General features: G+C 33.5%; 1 protein-coding gene across 8 annotated transcripts in view; it reads left to right on the top strand.

Annotated features, from left to right (window-relative positions):
• Nucleotides 1–16,727, top strand: part of LOC145279708 (geranylgeranyl pyrophosphate synthase-like) — a 200,435-nt gene that overhangs the window by 99,771 nt on the left and 83,937 nt on the right. For 4 of the 8 annotated variants that reach the window (XM_080130995.1, XM_080130993.1, XM_080130991.1 and 1 more), the window contains exon 1: nt 10,442–10,580. The exons of the other annotated variants lie outside the window; for them this stretch is intronic. The gene's annotated coding sequence lies outside the window, so the exon portion shown is untranslated. Of the gene's footprint in view, nt 1–10,441; nt 10,581–16,727 lie in introns of those variants that run through there. 8 annotated transcript variants of the gene reach the window in all.

Here is a 16,727-nt window from a genome sequence, read left to right as displayed (position 1 = left end):
GGATGCAATATTGTGGCAAGGGGAGCGTTCAGAGTTGGCCGATAGTGCAGGACTTATTAGATTTGACTCTTTTTCTAGACCTTGTCTAAGAGTGAGAGACTAGTGGTAGATGCACCAGGCCAGATGTGGTAACAATATTCCATGCATGAGCGAATGGGGGCTTTGTAGAGGTATAGGATACTCTTTGGTGTTAGTAATTTTCTAGCATGAAAGAGAGCCCAGTTTCTTGGCAATATGCATAAAAACATGTATGCACATGAATTTCATATAAGTTTCCATGTTGCCTATGTGGATTTCAAGTAAATGTAGTTGCTCTTTAAAACATTTTTTATTCTTTCGTAAATTGTCAATTATGCGTTCTGTGTTGAAGAAACAGATTTTAATTTTCTCAAATTTAAATATATTTTACTTTCTTACAATTTTCATTGTCATTATTTTCTAAATATTTGGATGCTTTATGGCAATCAATCTTCCACTATAAAAAGAAAAAGGGTGCATGTAATTGGTCCAGTGGATATTGTCAGACTATGGAATCATATATTGAGTTCAAATCTTTTCAGATCTGTCGTGTTCATTTTTTTGTACTGAGTTGCCGCTTATCAAGGTCCAAAGCCATTCGAGGATAAGAGTTAATGAATTTGTCAGGTGGTCAGTGGGACAACAGTGTGAGGATTTGAGATGATGGTTAAATTTGAACAGAATTTGATTATTTAAGAGGAGAAATCGACAAGAATTTATTAACATTGGACGATTGTGTTGTAGTTGATTGGGAAGCATCCCTGTAGTATTGTATTTCACAGATTAGTTCTATTTAGTTTTAGGTACACAGAGGAAGACAGGAAAATTATTTACAGTGGTTGTGTAATGCTACAGGAACAAACAAACATAAATAAATCCAACTCTTCTTTAACACGAGTCATTTATTACTGTTCTTCTTTCTCCCCGTCGCAACACCAGCTTAAAGACTCTCTCGCTACCACATGTCTATCTCGCCTGGTTCTTCTCTTCCTTCAGACCACACGTTAGTCACAGCTAGCCCATTCTCCCCTTCATTTCACGCATCTCTCCTTCAGCATTAACTTTGTTTCTCTTTGACCACATGGTGTCTTTTTTTCTTTTTCTTCAGATGCAAACCCAAGCACACTTGCCAATTTGCATCTGCATTCAAACCCTGCTCCTGCTGCTAATACGATTGCTTGTCATCTATCCTTCGGCTGCTGCTGGCATTTTCAAATGCGCACTGTTACAGTTGTAGCTAGACGGTGTTTGCTGTGAATTATTTTACAGAAGAGGCACTGAAGATTAAAGCTCAGTTGAGCACTTACCATGAAAATCATAGAATAGAGAAAGATTAGCGATGTCTCTGTGAGAAATGTATATTATATATTAATAATATATACATACATGTTCTGCATCCTAGATATGTAAAAATCTAAAAATAAGCAAAATCTTGTGCATGCATCACACATTGCAAGTTAATTTTTTGATAAAAAATGAGGTTCTACTTTATTTAGGCGATTACCTTGGAAAATTTAGTGAAAAGAAAAAAGAAAATAATTATTTTAGGATTTAAAAAGGGAGATCAATATCGTATGTAAATTTAACAAAATGATAAAAAAAAATTTGAACACAGATTTTATCTCCAGAACAAAATAGAAAAATGGTTAACTGCTCTAAAAGGCTAGATTATAAAATGAGAGCTCATTTTAACGTTAAATGCATGTGCAACTGAGACTCCACTCTAAATTCTTAAATATTTTTTATGGTGTTCACAAAAGTAGAAATGTCACTTTTTTAGTGGGTGGGAAGATTAAGCGATAATCAGACAAAAGTATGTCAACGAAAGTATTAATGTTTAAAAATAAAAAAAATAATTTTTAATTTTTTTATAATTATCAATAAATATTTATCAGTATTTTTTTTCTTGAAAAAAATGTTATTTCATTCTTAAACATTTTTCCAAATTCTGCATTCTTATGAAATTATCTGTGCTTTTTTGTTAATTTGTTAATTTGTTATAATTTTTTTGTTGTTAAAAAAAGATATGAGAGCTTTGTACCTTTTGCTAATTCACACTGTGGTTAAAAAAATATAAACTCGTGAATTTGCATATGAGAGGAGTTCTCGCAATAAGAACGAATTGTGGAGGAGAATCAGTCTAGTGTTTGGCAGCAAAAAGAACGCATCGAACTTAAGAAGTCATGCTAATAACGCGAATGTTGTAGGAATACTGCCAATTTTTATTTAGATTGCCCACACAAAAAGAAAAATTCAATTCTCCATTTTCTTTTTAGATGATTACAGGTAACAATTGATAAAACAACAAAAACAGTTTTGCAAATAAATTTAACATAAAATAATCACCACTTTCAGACTGGACAGCATTTTAAGGACACAAAAGTAATTTTGCTTGTTTTATATCTTGGCCATGTCAATGTTCCTGATCAAATTTTTGTATAAAATGTCATTGTTAAAAGCTATAAAAAAAACCTGCCTTCTTCCTACTACTACTAAGTCCAAGTGGCAATATGTAGAATAGAATGATTGTGTGTAGTTTTATGACTTTGTTGGTTAGACTTAGGGTTAGCGGGAAATAAATATAGTTAACTGCTTTAAAAAGCTAGAATGGCCTGAAAATGGAGGATCATTTTATGTTAAATTAATATTTGCAATTAACCTACTCTGAATTCTAAAATGATTGCTTTTTTGTTTGTGTGTGTGTTTTCCAACGTGTTAATGCATAATTGCCCCTCGCCCCAACTTGTTTTTAGGAGGGGCTGTGTGCTTTTAAATTCTGTTTACATTTTTTATCCAAAATTTTGATAAACTTGTTGAGGTTTTCATCTAATTTTTTACTCGTGCCATTTTTTCTTATTTATCCACTTGTGCTATTATTACCCGTGCAATTTTTACTTAAATTCAGTGAAAATATATTTAGAGATATTTTAGCAGCCATGTTTTCAAATTCTAATAAATTAAAAATCCATTTAATTAAATTCAAAGGGCAATAGGTATTAGGTTTAAAGAATTTCAAACTGAAAAAAAAAATACAATAAAAAATTAATAATTTCAGAGGATATATGTATATATATGGTGATCAGATAATGGCCAGAGATGGAGTGACACCAGCAAAAAAAAAAAAAAAAAAAAAAACTTGTCCATAGCATTTTAATACTCAATTGTGAACTCTCTTAGAAATGTCATAGACATTTAACAAATAGGCATGAAAAGAAATGTAAATGTTTCAGGTTTGATAAAGAATTAAGTGTAAGTGAACTCTAGAATATTTACTTTGTTTATTTACCAATAAAAAAATTTAATTAGACTCTGAGAGCAAATGCTAAATCTGGGAATAGGATTCCTAACTTGCATTCCTGTGGCCCTTAGTGTTATGTTGTAAAAAAAAGTTTCTAATAAATAAATAAATACATTGGGTTTGTTTCATTGTTTTTTTTTTTTTTGTTTTCTTTTTTTGTCAAAAAACAATTTTAAATGAATTATTTTTGGAATAAGAAATAAGGCTCAAATGTTCTTGATTTCGATACCCCTAAAAGTTGTTCCAATTCTATTAATGATTCTAATATTAATTTAATCATTAATATTTCAACCATTTCAGATCATATCTTCTTACCAACTGGTGTTGCCATGTGTGTTGCTTCTCCAAGGACTGAGGTCACTTCTGTTAGCTCTAATAAAAGTATCAACATCTCACATTACTTATCACCCAATTAAGTAAATAACACTATTTTAAATTAGAAAATGAATGATTTATTCATCCATGATTGTCTGCTAAGCTGCAAAATCAAACGAAGAAAAAAAGGACAGTCCTTTGTTTTGCTTTGTCCTTAAGCTTATTGTTTAATTATCTTCTTAGATGAGTAGCATAAATAATTAATACAAGCCTGGTTGCTCTCTTTGAACTGCTTAGAATCTTGCTTGCCACTTTCTCCATTGTATGCTTGACATCATATACAACCAAATAGTTCATACGAGATAGGTCAAACATTTTAGCCCTTTGTGATCTCTTGTCAAAAATGCTTCCTATTTTTAACATTGAGAAGGTAATGTCATTCTGCTTTATATTTGAAGACATTCGAAAGTGTGGCATTTTGGTTTTCTACACAAATTTGAGCCAGGTTGTAAATCTCTACAATGCACATAACCAAAGTTATTATAAAAAAATGTGATCTTGATATTCCAAAATTGAATCACTTCTAGAGTAGATGATGATTAGGGCTAGGACAACAGAATATTCTTATTGTTTTGACTCTAGAGTATATATCCGACACAGTAAATCAGCTGAGAACCACACCACTTTATATAAAAATATGAGATATCAATAGATACATACTCAAGAGTCAAAATAATGAAAAGAATATTCTCTTATCCTAGCCCTAATGGGGTCCTGGATATGACCTTAAACTATATCCGGTGGTGAGGCCCCAGCTTGCGGGTTTTGGGGAGTGTGGAGCTACCCTTTAATTGCTATTGTTCCCAGGTCCACTCTGACCCGGAGTGGTAGTACCTGTTAGGGTCCCAACTATGGGTTAAATAGAAACCGACTTGAAAACAACAAATATATTCCATTTAAAAAAATTTTCTTCCGAATCTTTGGATTCGGCATTAAATAACCTAATAAGGGTTGATATGACGTAAAACAAAAACAACCAACCAACCTAGCCCTAATGATGACATACATTTGGTGACACAAACAAATAAAAATTGTTACAATCTTGAGCAAAAACGTAATTTCCTTTGTAATAATTAAAATCATTAAACTCGGAAATATTGTCAAATACAATAACCATTTTGTAAAATTTATACTTTTTATTTAGTTTATTTTTATGATTGTCAGCCATTCTTCCCTGCTTATAAGCAGAGTTATTGTTATCATTGTTCATTTAGACATGGATAAATGATCCGGTGTCATTTAGAACTTTTCAATTTATATACAATTACTGAATTGGTTAAGTTTTGAACCACATTTAATCTGCATGAATACATCCATGGCGGCTTCAGTTACATATAATGACATGACAGGAATCTTTTTGTATTTTTAGTTGGAACTCATTTTAAAAGATATTAAAGCGAACCACTTGTCTACTATGCTGCTATCAAATATTTTTGTGTCAAAATTCTGTTCAGATTTCTTAGTTTTCAAGTCTAAAAAAGACAGTGTTGTGTTTTTCTGTCAACACATGACATTCTAGACATGTCAGTTGCATCAATTTGAAATTTAATAATTTTATGTTGAAATAAATGACTACGTTTTATTGTTAGGGTTAGTAAATTAGCTTTATTTATTAAACTTGGATGTGTGATGTCAGAATGGGAGGTGAAGAAAGATCATGTTGCTCCAATCTTTTGAAACGATGGAACTTTTGCTTTGAAGATCAGTGCCTATTACCATAAACTGATATCCAATACTCTCAATTACAATATGAGCATTTGTAAGATTTATAAATATTTTACACCTTTTTAGTCCCAAATTAAAAACGTAGATTAAAATAAAAGCAGTTTAAATATGCATTAATAGGTTTTTCTTGTTTTGGCATGAGACATATATTTTGATTCAGGATTAAATTACAAATTGGCTAAATTTGCTGGTCATGGTTTGATATTAGAATATATTTTTTAAACAACTCTTTTACTCATAAACCTGGCTTCCAGTATTGCAAACCTTGTTGGATTTTAGATAGAGTTGTATTAAAGAAATTGAACTCTTGCCACTGACTCTCCAATGCTGTTGGCAGCTCAACAAAAATTATGGGGGCTTAAATCAACTTCTGTCTTTTGCCTATATGGAAATATAATATATTGTGCTATTAAAACACGACTCTGTGAGGAAGAACAGGATTTAATTTAAATCAGAAGACTTCAAAGAGTTAAAATTAGGAACAAAACCATTGTAAACGTTTTGTTTGTGATGCCACTGGTAAAACTGCTAAATAAATGTGCCAAAATTTATTTTTATTCAATTTAACTTTGCTCAACTGCAATCTAAGAAAGATTCTCACCTGCTATTCATCCCACCTCACCCCTTAAAAAAAACAAAAAAAAAACACTTAAAATAAGCAAGATACAAAAACATTAATAGAGAATAGAATTGCTCTGCATTAAATTTGTAGTTATATTATGTAACTAGCTGATAGCTCACCATTGCCTTGTAAAGTTTACTACTTGAAGTGCTTGAAACACTTCAGTAAGAATGATACCCGTTTTCAAAGATAAAATTAAAAAACAAATACTATTGGCTTGGTACTTTATATTACATTACTTGCTGGTCATAAAATATGCTTAAATGTATTTTAATTCATACAGATTTCATTTTTATTATTACAGAATCAATTCTCTATTGGATATTGTGTGTGTGTGTGTGTATATATATATATATATATATATATATAGTACTGATTTCAAGTCAAAAAAAAAAAATTACTTGGGAACCTTCAGTTAGAATCAAAACCAAAACATTAAGTGCTCCAGCTGCGTTTCCTCCTTTAGCACTCCAGCCATATTCCTTACCATTTGAGCTAACCCTACAGATAGATAAGAAAGATTTCAAATTAAACCACTTCTAACTATGATTGAATTTGTGTATGCGTAAAACTAATAGAAATACGTCATAAGTTGAAATGAACATTTTGTATTTCAACTTGCTGACATATTTCTGTATGCATTATTCATCCATCCAAAGATTTTACTCATTATAAACCATCCTTACCATTTCTGGTTGATTTCAGTGTTATATAATGAATAGTTTGAGTTTATCGGTTAAATATTTGCACACACATACATTTACTGTTTCATTTATATATTGGAATTAAATTTATCAACTGAAAATGGAGTATTTTTTGTTTACTTATTTTGGTAAATTAATTTGTACATTTTTTTTTTTTTTGTAAGCATGTAAGAAGTGAAGTGGAATTACTGATAGGTCGATAGAAGATAACGAGTCTGTGTGCAAAAAGTGTAAGACAATAAAGATGAGAAATCAGATGTGAAGGAAGTTTATCTACATGATGCAGCCATGATTAAGGTTGTCTAGAAGTTTTGTAACCATGATGATACCATTGGAAGAACGTAGGGTGGAGCAGTGTAATCACAAAAGTTAAGAGTGAATAGTCCAGAGAATATCTATCATTACTAACCAGCAGAGCAATATCACTGTTGACCAAGTGAAAAGTCTATCATGTGTGATGATTAGGGCTATATTCTTTTCATTATTTTGATTCTCGAGTATATATCCGACACAATTAGACACAATCAATCATGGATATTTACGTGAAGATCAAAACAAGGAAAAGAATATGCTGTTGTCATAGCCCCAGTGATGATCTATGGAAATGCAACCTAGCCAGGCAAAGTTGAGGACATGTATTGCATGAAGAGAAATGACAATGTGCATGCATAATATGAGTCTTAATGACGAGCTTAGATCTGATGAGCTCAGAAGGAGATTAAATCTGGACAGTATTGGAAGATGTGTGTAGGACATTGTCGGAAAAAGAAAACACAAAAGAACTCTTGACTCTGAACATTTGCCAACATGTACCCAACAGCATTACCAATATGAACTCTAGCAATAACATTGCCATGGATTCGAATAGTAAAATTAATATAAGCTCAAACAATGATCTCGACATGAACTCTGTCAGTAATGCCAATACGAACTTGAACAATAACCTTGACTCTACAGTAATGCCAATAACAAAGAGTGACCAATGAAGTCACTAGACAAAGGACTCGAGTGTCATCCTTATATCACCTTGGAGCGAGTGCATTCTTGTACTTCAAGGGGTGTCCAGTAGCAGAGCAGCATGTACATACCATTCTTTTTTTTTTTTTTTTTTTTTTTTTTTTTACACAGTGATCACCACTTATCAAGGCCCGGAAGCCACTCAGGGATAAGGGTTATTGCAAGTATATTACGTTAGTAAGAAGATTTGATGAAGTGTTTAATTAGGGGGGCGGTTCATTAGGCACTTTTGTGCATGCTCGTCACAGATTTCAACGGTACAACCATGTTGAAAGAGATGAGTTCTTGGTTTAGTAGATATAGAACAGTTAGATAACAGAGTCAGTCTGCAGGGAAAAGTTTAGGAAAGCATGAGAGGAAGTAGTAAGAATAGGTTTGAGAGATAGCATGGACAAATAAAGATTTGGCCAGAGATAGATTAGTATAGAAAACTGTTCAGCATGTGCCAGTATGAAAAAGTGGAAGTTAAGCCAAATATGACGATAGTGATTTTCATGCTAACCTGACTGTTACTTAAAGAAGTTATTTTTGAGTTAACCTAAACACTTGTACAGTATATACTCCATCATTCAATATAGTGATAAATTGTTAGTAAATTTTGTGATTAGTTTGCATAATCCACAATTAATAGACCCGGACTGTATGTTATATTCCTTGTATATTCAGATTCGTACTGCTCCTTGACTTGCAAAACCTAAGTCTATTTCTTACTTGTGGTTTCTGGTATTCCCAAATAATCATCCATCATTACATAACAGTATACAACGAGTCCGTGAGGAGTCGTAAAAGCAGACCAAGAGTATAATTTCTTCTATTCTCCAGTCAAACTGTGCCTAAATCTAAATGCAAATTCCATGAACAAAGCTTCTTTCCCAGAACTGCCCACCTTTGGAACACTGTTTTGCTGGCATGCTTCTCAGTGAAATACAAAATGGTAGTTTTCAAATCCAATGTAATCAATTCCTGTTAAGTCGTCTCCATAAATAATCAAATTCTATCCGATTTACACCATTAGAGATTACTATACTACGACCTTAAATTCATGAACCCTTATCCTCGAATGGCCTTCAGGCCTTTATAAGTGGTGACTCTCAAGTAAAAAAAAAAAATCCGGCATACCTATTTGTAAACCTCTAGACATGTTTCTTATTGTTTTGGTTCTGCTGGTAAAAACATAGAAATAGTTCTGTTGACAAATAAATGCCATTAATTATTTAGAAACGAGTAAATTTTGCATGAGAAATAAACATTCTAAGGTAAATGGTTTTGGGAATTTTTAATGAAAAAAAAAAATTCTGAAAGCAGTTTAAACTTGACATGTTTACATTTTGAAAGAAATTCTTTGTTTTGTTTACATTTTGAAAGAAATTCTCATCTGCAGAACATGTTACCAAGAGATTGTTTCCTTGCAGGCTACGACATAGTCATCTTAAAATCCAATGTAAACAAAATAGTTATCATAAACCGACCTCATAAGTTTTTTTTGTTTTTTTTTTATGTAAAATATTGCTTATTGTCAGATGTATAAACGTTATACACGTGTGCCTCTTCTGTTGATGCTTGTGCTGTTAAATTCTACTCTTGATTTAAAAAAAAAAAAAAAAAAAAGAAAGAAAGAAATAAAAAAGAACTTGTGGACACTAGTTTGGTTTTAAAGGTTTTATTTAAACAGAACAAACACAGAAAACTGAAGCCCGTGTTTATGGGAGAGAAAGATTCAGAAGTAATGAATTGGTGTGAGGGAAGCCACTTTTATATTTAGACAGGTCGACTTTTAGTCACCTATGCACACTATTCTTTATCTCCCTCTGCTAGGGCTAGCCAAGACGATAACATTTTGCATTTGCTTAGTTGTTGGAGGCTAACAAGGAAGAAAATCTTTTCTGGACGAAAGTCACGTGACTTCCTCTTTTAGACTCCCTCTGTGAAGCCCCCTCCCCCTTTGCTATCTAACATTAATTCCATCCATCATTTTTAATCCTATTATGATATTCTTCATCATTTATCTGACAATCTACTCATCTCATTAACCCTGATCCTAGAGTAGCCATTTTCAACCTTTACTCCATTACTGACCTCCTTGGCTTTATGTATTTCTCTATTCACAAACGATGTTTATTGTTTAGGACTTTAGGTTTTACAAATCTTTTTATTGTTTTTTTAGGGTTTGTATTAAAATAGTATTATACACAACAATAACGACATATGGATCCAGGTATTCATGTTTCTTAGACATGACACAATCTGATAAGAAATTATTCTTAAATTATCAGGTACTTCAATTATTTACCCTCGACTATATAATTTGTTACCCCTTAGGTTTAAATTTACCCCTGGTTAAGAACCTCTCTCCTAAAGTAACTTTTAGTCTTGATAAGTGATGGCTCATTTGTAAATAAAAAAAAATTATTTTTTATTTAATTATAACATCAGTGTCATGCCAGGTTCAATTCTTTTCGACTATTAATTGTGGTGCTTCAAATACATTTAGTTCAATATTCTTTTTTGTCTTGATACCTCCAGGCTGAACAGTATTATTGCATTAATTACATTTTATTGTTTTTTTTTTCTTTCTTTTTTAAATTATTACCGATTGCTATAAAACTAGTTTATACATGACTTTTGTGCGTCATCATTGTTAACTCACTTTCTTCCCCCACTCTCTCGCTTCCCCCTGAAGTCTTTTAAATAATGTTGGATGTTTAATGCGGCACAACCAACATAGAAGTGTGGTTTCATCTATCAGTTACCTAAGATTGAAGATGTTATTGTCTCTCGGTGCCATTCTATGATTTAAGCATTTCTGTGGGCAGGAACACAGGTAAGTTGTTAATAATTGTGTCCCATTTTACTCTAGATTTATTGTTCTAGTTCTTGGCTCTTTTAATGAACCATGATATTGATTGCAGAAAGAGAGAAACAAAAATACAAGAAAACCTGGAATCTATCTCGGTTCACCATTCAAATGCTAAAACAGATCTTTCAAGAAATGATGTAAAATTCTTTACATTTTTTTCTTTTGATTTTTTTTCTTTTTTTTTTTTCATTTCTAAAAATGTCTTCAGTTCTATTTCTCTTGATTTTTTTTTTTTTTTTTTTTTTTTTTAATTTTTCATTCTTTGGGTTCTCTACTTTCTCTCCTTTGTATTTCCTTGTTATTCTATTATTTATTTTTATTAGTTTTTCCTTTCATTCTCATGACGCCCCTCCAACACCTTTTTTCTTCAAGAGTTGAAGTCTTTTTCTTTTTCTTTTTAATTTTAGGGGAAAAATTCTCCACAAAGATTAATTACTACATTTGTTTTTTACATCCTGATTAATGAATAAAAAAAATTGGGTTACGGTTCACTTTGAGGGGATGCAATTGTCGCCTGTCTGTCTGGGATTTGTAGAAAGATAGACGGCTCTCTTCTAATTTAATGAATGCGGATATTATTAGAAACTAGCCAGGGTGCCCGGCGTTGCCCGGATGTTTGTGTATTGAGCAAAAAGAAAAAAAAAGTGGTAGTAGGCAGGCAGGCTCAAACCCGTACCACGAAGAAGAAAAAAAATGTGAAAAAAAAAGTGACATCTTTGCTGTTACACCCACTGCTAAACTAGAAGTGGCCAAGATTTAAATTAAGGCTAGTCAATCGAAAAGAGGGGAGGACTTTCGAAAATATTGTCGAAAAAAAAAAAGCGACCCCTCCCTGTAGAAAAGTGCCGAGTTGATGGTGAAAGAATTAATGTTTTTAGCCAATTTTTCGATATTTGTCGTTTAAAGGGTCAATCTTCAAACGATACTGATTTTGTGAAAATCCATCCTCTCTGTCAAAAGTTTTAGGCAGACATACATACATACATACATTTAAACAGACAGGTGAGATTTATATTATAGACTAGCGGGGGTACCCTGCGTTGCCCGGGTGTGTGTTGGGAAGAGGGGTTAGTTAAAAAAGAAAAAAAGTTTTGGTAGGCTCGAAAACAAATATTAAAAAAAAAGAAATAAAAACAAAATAAAACAGCGAAAATGTTTTGGGAGGGAGATAGGCTCGAACCTGATGGAGAGGCGGAAGTACCCATGGGTGTGTTGGGGGGGGGGTGTAGATAAAAAAAGAAGGCTCGAATTAAAAAAAACAAACAAAAAAAAACAGCAAAAATTGTTTTGGGAGGTAGGTAGGTTCGAACCTGGAGCCTTGAAATTAATAGTCTGATGACATACCATGAAGCCAGGAAGTCAAGGACTTTTGATTAGTCGAAAATAAGCGCTTAAAAAATTGAAGGTGGTTTTTCTAGGTCAATACAGTAGCAGCAAACGAATTCGCAGCGCGAATTTTGTTGCAATTGTAAGATAAAAGTGGCCGAAATAAAATACATTTACAACCACGTTTCGTAAGTGTGAGATATTATGATCTGTGTAGCATATAAAAAGTTATAAGAATGCGCGAGCAAGCCAAGAAGCACCAGAGGGGGGAGCCTTTGGTGGACATACAGAAAAAATGCACACACACAAACACACACACATATATTATAGATGGTAAGAGAGTAGTTGGAATAGAAATCACTCTGAAAATCAAAGTGTTGAAGCCAGTGGGCAGTATGTGGTAATAGCATTTAGTGTGATGTGCGAAAGATGTTGTACATGTGTATAAAAATTGAGTTTGTTTGCTACATGTACAGCGTGGAATGATAAAATTGTTGCCATAAAGAAAATAGCGATATGATTCCATTTCTGTTTGCTGAAAACAGGGTTTTCTTTTTGAGTTGCGGACCATCTCATAGTTGGCCAGTTGTGTACAAATCCCAAAAGTGATAGGAGCCTTCTATCATGTCCAAAAAATGGCAGAATGTTCAAGGAGTGAGATCCAAGATGTACCGCTGTACAACTCTTGCTCTCTACCGATCCAAGTTACAACAGGACCATGGCCAGCACCTTCAAAATAACAATTCCAGACGGTCTAACAAAGTTTCCGGCGACGGTTATGGTCTTTAGTGTGGTTTCAAGTGAGGGCCACATCATGTCACCTCACATCTTCAAAGTTGGCTTGGAAGTCAACACTAAAATGTACCTGGATGTGCTGAAGAGGTGTGGTGATCTCCTAGGTGTGCCAGCAGGACTCAATGTTGGCCCACGAATCCAAAGAGACCCAAGCTTGGCTTCGGAAGGAGTGTTACAACTTTGTATCTTTTTCTCACTGACCCCCCTCCCCTGACCTGAACCCGCTGGACTACTTTGTTTGATCATATGTCGAGAACATCACCAACATGACCTCTCACCAAAGCCAATCTGATTGCTACCATCTGCCAAGTTCCTGCCGGTGCCTGTGGAAAAGGCATGATCCCAATTCTGGACCTGTATCATGATGAGGCTGAAGGCTGCTACATTGGATAATTGTTAGCTCTACTACATAATAAAGTTAACCTGAATTGATTTTTTTTTCCAAAAAAGTTTTAAAATAAAACTGTTTTCTTTAGAGCAACAAATTTATCGTTCCACCTTGTATTAATTTTTTATTAATTGCTAAGTAAGAAACGTGAATTTGTGTGAAGAAAGAATCGATATGATTGAAAATGTCAATAAAATGAGTTGTAATACTCATCTCTCTAGGATGGCTGAATGTCACACCTTAAGTAAAAAAAAAAATGAAAAGAAAATGTTGAGAGATCTATTTGTTTTCTTTGAGCATTCATGAAAAAAAAAAGAGGAAAATAGTTACATGACAGAAGTGCGCATGCTTTTAACTTGTCCACTACAACTTCAATGAAAATGCCTTGTGATCTTTTAAATATGTTTTAACTTGAAAATTTTTTTATAATTTGATAGCAGACACAAAACGAGGTTAGAATGGTGCTGTAGATGGCTCCAATTTTCTTGAAATATAAACTTTGTTGCTCATTTTATCTTACTTCATTAAACAGAGTGGGTGTTTGGAAAGGTTTATAAAGCAAATAAAATAAAGAGTGATGTCCCCTTACATTTAGTAAACTGATTTAGTAAACTAATAAATTGTGAAAAACATTGAATGAAATTGAAGTCAATTTAAAAACCATAATGAAGATGCTATTTCAGGATGTTTGAGATAAACTCTTCAAAAGAAAAGAAAAATATGTCATATCTTGGGCAATAATTGATATATTCTCAAAATTGAAAGTGCATCTCTAAGAGGGCATTTTTCAAATAAACCTTGCTCAAAGAAACAACTCTGAGCTTCCACAGGGCCACAAATTTGCAAATTGCAACTGCATGCAGAGAAGTAAGCCTCTTTCTGCCACTACGCCTCTCTCTGAAAACAGCCAATTGTAGACTGTGAATGATGATCTATGATGTCTTAGGATAGAATCCTGTTGACTGATCCATTTTTCTGTTTCAGCTCTTGCTTTGGTCGTAACTTTTATTATAGAAGGATCAAAGAGGTCCGATCTGATCAATTGGCTGGTCATGTCATGCATTTGTATCTGTAAGTTCATCCCCAGCTGTATTATGCGATCTGATTCTTCAAAAAAAAAAAATATCAAAACCTTATTTTTCCTTTTTATTTTTCTCACAAAATAGTTATGAGAAGGTGGTAGCTAAGGGTCAATCATGAAAATCGTGAAATTCCCAAGAATGTTTTCTGAGAGTAATGCCTCTCTATCTTTGTTAAATTTCTTTCTAAGAGTAATGTTTTCTGGGAGTAATCTCTACTTATATATAAAAGGCATTTTTTCTGTATCTTTGTATCTGTGAGCTTGTTCCCTATGGATTCCAAAATGGCTGGACCAATTTTTTAAAAGATTTACGCAAATGTACTTTGATCTGGAAGTGTTCTTATATATGTTTCATATTGGAATGCCTTCGATAAGTATCAATAATCGAACAAATCTGATTAAAAAAGGAATAGTCTAATTTTTGACAAAAGTTAGCACCCTTATGTAGCGTAACTTCAGATGTATATTTAAGAAGTTTATCATCGCATAAGCAGAAGAGCCTGGCAAAGAAAATCAACAGTAGGTTCTTTGAAATGACGAGTGCATTTGAAATGTTTTTGTTTAGAGGACAATTGAACCATGATACTTGACTTTTGCATTTTAAACTTTAATTCAAGCCATTATATAAAAATTTTTCTAAAGTCAACAGTAGGTTCTCTACAATGCAATGTGAACCAAGTCATTATGGGGAGGCATGTGAATCTTTCTACCGGTGCATTATGGTGAGTTCCTAACTAAAACCAGTAATCAATTGATTGGATTGAAAAATGGGCAATTTCACTGATTTCGATAACAATAAAAGTATTGGAACTGTGGAACATTAGTTGATCTTCATTCAATCCCGGCCAATGTAAGGTGTCCCTGTTAATGTTTTAAGATTAATGTTGCCACCCTTACTGTTAAACTTCTTTCTACAGGTAATACTTTTAGAGATCAGTGTATTCTAAGATTATAAATAATTATCCTACCTATATTTGATATTATATTTGATAACTTTATTCAGTATTAAATAACCCATAGATGTCTGAACCCCAGTTTTATTCTGGGAATCAGATCAACCTTTGGTGTTGCAGGTGTTATGGTTGGTGTCTCTCTGTTCCACATATAATAGTCCATGAGGTTGCAATTTGGCAATGTGCAGGGGACAGATGTTGGTACTGGATGCAGTTATGAAAGTATTCAGATAGCCACTTTTGGGTTTTTCTTGAGGTGTGACATGGAATTAAGTGTGACTACCACATCTATGGCCTTTCCACAGTCACTCTCTCCACTCGGTGCTTGACAATAGTGGATAGCAAGTGAGTATAACATCTGAATTCAATTTTTTTCAAAGGTGTCTGGCATCGTGATGTGGCCTTTGCTGGAAACACATCCAAATATCACAGTTTAAGGGAACTTGGTCTTCATGCATACGCCATAATCACGTTTGACACACCAGTTCCCGTCGGATCACTGAAGTTAAACAATGATGAGCTTGGCCAGTACCAAATGGGTAACCATTTGGTGCTTCCAAGTGCTGTATATGCTCTCTGCTTATCTCGGCATTGTTTCCAGTCATCCTGGACTTCCCCAACTCGTCTGAGTATTTGACTTAGTTGGAGTTTTTGGACTTTCATAAGGCAGTGCTCTTGGGCTCTGGTTGTGACTCTTGTATGAGGAATGGCGAAGATCCTTGTCCAATGTTATTTTATAGTTGCCACTCTGATACACATCTGAGTAGTATAAGCTAAGGTTTCCACACTTATTCTCATGCAAATCAACTGTTCAATATTCTTGTTCTCGTGCTTTTCAGTCGCCATTGTTTCCAGTTCTCAAACCTACACAGAAACATTGTACTTTACTGCATTAACTACTTCAAATGTTTCTGAAATGGAAGAACATTAAAAAACTTTAAATTTATCACGAACGCACAGAAATTGTTTTATTTAGTTTGACTATCCTAGCAAATAGTACCAATTTAGGATATCTTTGACAATCTGACAGTGGTCTTGCTTCTCTTTGACTGAGGTATGGTGCTGTTCACTTCTGCAAGTTCTACTATCCCAGGAATTACCATCTCTTTTTAAGAAGGGGTTATTTATTGCTAATTAGGGAATGTTAAACGAACTGCTCAGACATTTTTTTTTTTTTTTGTAGGCCTGAATGCATTCCTCTGAATATTATTTTTCAAAACTTCCCCTGACCTCATGTCTAACCTCTTAGAGAGGAAGTAACCAAAACACATCCATGAATTTCTTAACCTTTTTATCACACTATTTTTAACATTCTCCCTACTATTGCATCATCATTAGTCGAACCAGAAATAGTTTCTTAAATGGTTGAAAAACGTAAACTTTCAAAATAAGCTTAAAAAAACATATGTCAACCAATTATCGGTTTAAAGGCAATTGAATTTCTATGTGACCTTTGGTCAGAGGGCTGTCTTTTGAAGAGCAAAAATAAGGAGTGCAAATGGCTGTTTCAGAGAATTTCTCTGATACTTGAAAGCCAGGTTTCTCAGGGTATCTAGGAAGGGGAGGTA

The sequence above is a fragment of the Euprymna scolopes genome, chromosome 7 (genome assembly GCF_053919585.1).
Source record: "Euprymna scolopes isolate OS-2025 chromosome 7, ASM5391958v1, whole genome shotgun sequence".
Lineage (NCBI taxonomy): Eukaryota > Metazoa > Mollusca > Cephalopoda > Sepiida > Sepiolidae > Euprymna > Euprymna scolopes.
This window is presented reverse-complemented; position numbering and strand designations above follow the sequence as displayed.